At 36.6% G+C, this 7,098-nt stretch overlaps 1 non-coding gene across 1 annotated transcript; it reads left to right on the top strand.

Moving 5' to 3' along the window:
• The first annotated feature begins 328 nt into the window (after nt 1-328).
• Nucleotides 329-436, top strand: LOC148548650 (small nucleolar RNA R71). Its single transcript, XR_015897901.1, has one exon. It is a non-coding gene; the product is annotated as a small nucleolar RNA R71 (small nucleolar RNA).
• Nucleotides 437-7,098: the final 6,662 nt, after the last annotated feature.

The raw sequence follows: 7,098 nt of genomic DNA on the forward strand, positions 1-7,098 counted from the left end.
AAGCTTCCTTAGTACTGGTGGATGCAGCTTGCATTCCAGTCAGATTCTAAGAAATCATATTGACTTGCTGAGTTAATATTTTGTTCTGAGCCAATATGGCATTCAGAGTATCAATCTCAAGAACTCCTTTCTTCTGAGTTGTCCCATTATTCACAGGATTTCTTTCAGAAGTGTACATGAACTGGTTATTTGCAACCATTTCAATGAGTTCCTGGGCTTCTACAGTCGTCTTTTTCAGATGAAGAGATCTACTAGCAGAGTGGTCCAATGACATCTTGGATAATTCAGACAGACCATCATAGAATATACACAGGATGCTTTATTCTGAAAGCATGTCAGAAGGACACCTTCTGATCAATTGCTTGTATCTTTCCCAAGCTTCATAGAGGGATTCACCTTCCTTCTGTCTGAAGGTTTGGACTTCCACTCTAAGCTTGCTCAACTTTTGAGGTGGAAAGAATTTGGCCAAGAAAGCATTGACCAACTTTTCCCAAGAGTCCAGGCTTTCTTTAGGTTGTGAGTCCAACCATGTCCTAGCTCTGTCTCTTACAGCAAAGGGGAAAAGCATAAGTTTGTAGACCTCAGGATTAACCCCATTGGTCTTAACAGTGTCACAGATTTGCAAGAATTCAGCTAAAAACGGATAAGGATCTTCCAATGGAAGTCCATGAAACTTGCAATTCTACTGCATTAGAGAAACTAATTGAGGCTTAAGCTCAAAGTTGTTAGCTCCAATTGCAGGAATTGAGATGCTTCTTCCATAGAAGTCAAAAGTGGGTGCAGTAAAGTCACCAAGCATCTTCCTTGCATCTCCACCATTGTTGTTATTTTCGGCTGCCATGTCTTCTTTTTTTTTTGAAAATTTCTGTTAGGTCCTCTCCAGAGTTTTGTGCTTTAGCTTCTCTTAGTTTCCTCTTCAGAGTCCTTTCAGGTTCAGGATCAGCTTCAACAAGAATGTTCTTATCCTTATTCCTGCTCATATGAAAAAGAAGAGAACAGAAAAGAATAGGAATCCTCTATGTCACAGTATAGAGATTCCTTTTTGTGAGTAGAAGAATAGAAGAAATAAAATGAAGAAGGGAGAAGAAGAATTCGAACACAGAGAGAGGGAGAGGTTTCGAATTATAAGAAGAAGAGAAGTGTTACTAAATAAATAAATAGAAAGAGATGAGAGAGAGAGAGAGTATTTGAAAATTAATTTAAAAGAAAAGAAAAATATTTTTGTTTTTATTTTAATTATTAGTTAGTATTCGAATTTAAGAAGGAAAATAAAATAAAATTAGAATTTAAAATAATTAGTTAATTAAAAAGAATTTTGAAAAAGTTGTTAGTGGTTTTCGAAAATTAGAGAGAGAAAAGTAGTTAGCTGGTTTTGAAAAAGATATGATTGAAATAGAAAACTTTTAAAATCAAACAAAAAGTCAAGTAGTTAATTGAAAAAAATTTGAAAATCAATTTTTGAAAAGATAAGAAGTTAGAAAAAGATTTTGAAATTAAGTTTTGAAAAAGATATGATTGAAATCTATTTTGAAAAATAATTGAAAAGGAAATTAAAAAGATTTGATTTTTGAAATTAAAGTTGATTACTTGACTAACAAGAAACTAAAAGATATGATTCTAGAATTTAAACATTGATCCTTTCTTAATAGGCAAGTAACAACTTGAAACTTTTGAATCAAAATATTAAATGTTAGTAATAAATTCGAAAATATGAAAAAAAATAAGAAAAAGATTTTGAAAACAAATTTTGAAGAATTTTCGAAAAATAAGAAAGAAGAATGAAAAAGATTTGATTTTTAAAAAGATTTGAAAAGATAAAAATTTTAAATTGAAATTTTGAATTGACTAATAAGAAAAAACCAAATTTTGAAAAGTTTTGACTAAATCAATCTAAAATTTAAAAAATTATGAGCAAAATAAGGAAAAGATATTTTTTATTTTTTTTGAATTAATGAAGAAAGAGAAAAGCACCAAAATGAAACAAAACATAAAAATTTAAGATCAAAACTAATAATGCATGAAAGAATACTTTGAATGTCAAGATGAACACCAAGAACATATTTTTGAAAATTTTTAAGAAAAGAAACACATGCAAGGCACCAAACTTAAAAATTTTTAATGTTTAGACACTATGTGTTCAAAAATGCATATGAAAAACAAGAAAAGACACAAAACAAGAAAAATTAAAGATCAAACAAAGAAAATCATCAAGAACAACTTGAAGATCATGAAAGAACACATGCATGAATTTTTGAAAATTTAAAGTAAAATTAAAAAGATGCAATTGACACCAAACTTAAAATTTGACACTAGACTCAAATAAGAAACACAAAATATTTTTGGTTTTATGATTTTATTATTTTTTTTTTATTTTTTGAAAATTATTTGGAAAAAGAAAATAAAGGGATACAAAATTTTTAATAAGAATCCCACGAATCATGCAATGTTAGTCTAAAGCTCCAATCCAAAAGATTTAGATATGGCCAATGGCCAGCCAAGCTTTAAGTGAAAGCTTTGGTCCAAAAGATTAAACATGGCCAAATAGCCAGCCAAGCTTTAGCAAAAAACATACAAGCATGTCAATGAGAAGTGGAAGCCTCAGTCCAAAGATTAGACATGGCTTCACAGCCAGCCAGGCTTCAACATATCTCATGAAACTCTAGAATTCATTCTTAAAAATTCTGAAGAACACAAAAATTTTTTTTTTGGATTTTTTGAAAATAAAAATAAAAAGCATAAATATAAAATAAAATTACCCAATCTAAGCAACAAGATGAACCGTCAGTTGTCCAAACTCAAACAATCCCCGGCAACGGCGCCAAAAAACTTGGTGCACGGAAATCGTGATTCACACTTTTCACATTTCCGCACAACTAACCAGCAAGTGCACTAGGTCGTCCAAGTAATATCTTACGTGAGTAAGGGTCGATCCCACGGAGATTGTTGGATTGAAGCAAGCTATGGTCATCTTGTAAATCTCAGTCAGGCGGATTCAAATGGTTAGGAGGTTTTGATAATTAAAATATAAATAAAACATAAAATAAGATAAAGTTACTTATGTAATTCATTGGTGGGAATTTCAAATAATTGTCTAGAGATGCTGTTACTTCTGAACCTCTGCTTTCCTATTGCCTTCTTCCAACCATGCGTTACTTCCTTCCATGGCAAGCTGTAAGATCCTTTCAGTGAAAATGGTCCTCTACGGTTTCTGCACGGCTAATCAACTGTTGGATTTCTCGTCTCGGATGAAAAATACCAGGTACAGCTACCGTATGGCTAATCATCTGTCGGTTCCCGCTAGCATTGGAATAGAATCCATTAATCCTTTTGCACACTATCACTTGCGCCCAGCATTCGCAGGTTTGAAGCTCGTCACAGTCATTCCTTCCCGGATCCTACTCGGAATACCACAGACAAGGTTTAGACTTTCCGGATCCCAGGAATGGCTGCCCATTTGGTTCTAGCCTATACCACGAAGATACTAATCTCACAGACTCAGTCCGTGTATTAGATATCAAAGAGAATATACTCCAGCTGTCGTCCAATGACTACGTTGAACATCATGTAGACCGCTTTGTGGTTGTCAGGCACTCGATCTTGGCTAAGCGAGTAACGAAGATTGGGTGATTGTGACGGGTCACCCCTTCATTCTGACTTAACTGAATTAAGTACGAGAGTATATCTTGGAGAAGAAGTAGGCGTGAAATGAATAGAAAAATAGTAGTAATTGCATTAATTCATGATGAACAGCAGAGCTCCACACCTTAATCTATGGGGTGTAGAAACTCCACCGTTGAAAATAAATAAGTGAAAAAAGTCTAGGCATGGCCGTGAGGCCAGCCTCCAAACGTGAACAATCATCTATGATAGCGTGATGGTTTCTGTTCTCCAATAAAATCTCTAAAAGTAGTTTTTATACTAAACTAGTAGCCTAGGTTTACAGAAAATGAGTAACTAAGTGCAGATAGTGCAAAAATCCACTTCTGGGGCCCACTTGGTGTGTGCTTGGGCTGAGCCTTGAGCTTTACATGTGCATAGGCTGTTCCTGGAGTTAAACGCCAGCTTTGGTGCCAGTTTGGGCGTTTAACTCCAATTCTGGTGCCAGTTTGGGCGTTTTACGCTAAGATGTTTTAGGCTGTCTTTGAACGCCAGTTTGGGCCATCAAATCTCAGGAAAAGTATGGACTATTATATATTGCTGGAAATCCCAGGATGTCTACTTTCCAACACAATTGAGAGCGCGCCAATTGGGCTTCTGTAGCTCCATAAACCACTTTGAGTGCATGAGGGTCAGAATCCAACAGCATCTGCAGTCCTTTTTCAGCCTCTGAATCAGATTTTTTGCTCAGGTCCTTCAATTTCAGCCAGAAAATACCTGAAATTATAGAAAAACACACAAACGCATAGTAAAGTCTACAAATGTGATTTTTGAATAAAAACTAATAAAAATATAATAAAAAGTAACTAAAACACACTAAAAACTAAGTAAAAACAATGCCAAAAAGGGTATAAATTATCTGCTCATCAAGAAGCGAGGCAACTTTCAAGGTGAATGGACATAGAGTGAAGAAGTACCATGGCTACAAGTCTCCAAAGGAGCTAGAGGTGTTCCTGCTTACGGATGCACCTAGAGGAGGAGAAGCTTCAGTGACTGACCATCCAACTTAAGGACGTTAAAGAAAAGTGCTTGGTGGGAGACACCCCACCGTGGTAAGATCTTCCTTGTGTATACCTTCTTGCTTCTAGATTTAGATTCTTGTGAATTTTGTGATTCTTGGTGTTATTGAGTTCTTAAGAATGCTAGCTTTGTTGATTTTGTTGAATTGTTAGGATATTCATATAGGTTTCATTACTCTTGGTATGGATGAATTGTTGAAGTTAGAGAAAATGCTTTGTTTTGAATATTGCATGAATTTGTGAGTGTTTTCTTGACTATCTAGCTTAAATACCTGCAAAGAAGGTGTTAGAATAGCTCTCTCTATGTTGTATATGAAAAAAAAGGGGGGGGGGGGGGGGGGCGGGGGATGCACGCGTAAGCTTGCAGGACGCGCGCGTGTCCCTTGCATTTTTGCAAGTCTGGGCATCTGGCCCGAGAGTTGCGCGCCCAATGCGCACTCAATGCGCGAAACACGCAGGGACCTACTCACGCATACGCGTGAAGCGCGCCAGCGTGTCCCTTGCCCCCAAACCTATCCACACGTACGCGCACATGACGCGTACACGTCGGTTGGTCTGCGTGCCATTCTTGGTACATTCGACCCGAGGGTTGCGCGAGCATTGCACAAAACGCACAACTCCTCGTCACTCGTGCGCGCACTTAACGCTCACATGTCGTTTTGCCATCGTCCATTCCATGCGTGCGGGAACATGACGCGTCCGCGTGGGTCACCCAGCATGCATTCCCTCAGTACTTGGCATCCGAGACTTGCACGAGCATTGCGCAAAACGTGCAGCCATTCCACGCTTGCGCGCACTGTGACGCGTACGCGTCCCTTGCCTGCTTCCCTACGCACGCGTACGCATGGGTGGCGCTCGCGCGCCTCTCTCCTTTCCTTCATTCCACGCGTACGCGTGGTGTGCACGCGCGCATCGATCTTGCGACGCAGATAATGAACTAGCGCGCCCTGTTTCAAACCATTTCTCCCTTCCTTCCTTCTTTCTTCCTTTCTTCTTCTTCTTCTACTTTCTTCTTCCCTCTTCACCATTTCTCTTGCCCATTGATGTACCACTATTTCGTGGTATATCTTGTGCTTAATTGAGTGGATTATATCCACTATACTCACACTTACTCATTGAATTTGCATGTTTTACATTTGCCTTCCAGAAAACTACAGAAGTCGCCCCTAGCGATTTCTAGACCCTTTTTCGGCCCAAATCCAAGTCCAGAAATACAGAATAGAAGCCAGAGAATGGGGGAGTCAAGAACGACAAAACATACAACATTCAGAATACACAATTTTAGGTTTTAGATGTAGTTTTAGAGAGAGAGAGGCTCTCTCCTCTCTCTTAGGATTTAGAATTTAGGATTTAGGATTTCTCTTAATTTTAGGATTGCTTCTTCATTCCAGGTTCAATGTTCTTTTAATTTAGTTTCTCTTATCTACTCTTATTTACTTTATTACTTTAGTTGCTCTATTTCACTTGTTAATTACTTATGTTGCCAAATTGGCTTATAAACTCTTCATGTTAAGATTTCAATATTCTATTTAATATAATTTAAGGTATTTCAAATATAAGATTGCTTTCTTTTATTTATGTTATTGATGCTTCCAATTTAAGGCATTTTTATTCGAGTAGATTTTCTCCTTTTGGTTTTGGTTATGTAATTGGTGACACTTGAGTTATCAAACTCAGCAGTTGATTGAAAATTGGAAATTGCTGATTGATTTGGATCGCTCTAAAGCTAGGCTTTCCACAGGAGTTGACTAGGACTTGAGGATCAAATTGATTGGTCCACTTGACTTTCCTTTATTTAGTAAGGGTTAACTAAGTGGGAGCGATAAACAATTATCATCACACCTGATAAGGGTAACTAGAATGAGATTTTCAGTTCTCATACCTTACCAAGAGTCTTTATAATTACTAATTTATTTTTCTCGCCATTTAAATTACTTGTTCCTTATTTCAAAAACCCAAAAACATACATTTTCCATAAGCAATAATAAATCATACTTCCCTGCAATTCCTTGAGAAGACGACCCGAGGTTTAAATACTTCGGTTATAAATTTTATTGGGTTTTGTTACTTGTGACAACCAATATTTTTGTACGAAGGGAATTCTTGTCGGTTTAGAAGCTATACTTACAATGCGATTATTTTTATAAACATTCTTTACCGGCAGAGTTTCGATCGTCAAAATGGCGCCGTTGCGGGGGAATTGCAAAAGTGTGCCTTATTATTGGTTATTGTAAATATTTGCTTTTTCGTTTCTTTTTTTTAGTGTTTCTAGTTTTAGGAGTTTATTTTTCATTAATTTTTATTAATTTTTATTTTTTTTAACTACTATGAATTCTCACCCTTCTAGCTTTAAGTTTGGTTCTAATGTTGTTAGAAGGAATGGAAGCTATAATAGGAACATGCATCAAGGACGGAATAATCA

Source organism: Arachis ipaensis, chromosome B8, assembly GCF_059453495.1.
Source record: "Arachis ipaensis isolate K30076 ecotype BB chromosome B8, ASM5945349v1, whole genome shotgun sequence".
Taxonomy (NCBI): domain Eukaryota; kingdom Viridiplantae; phylum Streptophyta; class Magnoliopsida; order Fabales; family Fabaceae; genus Arachis; species Arachis ipaensis.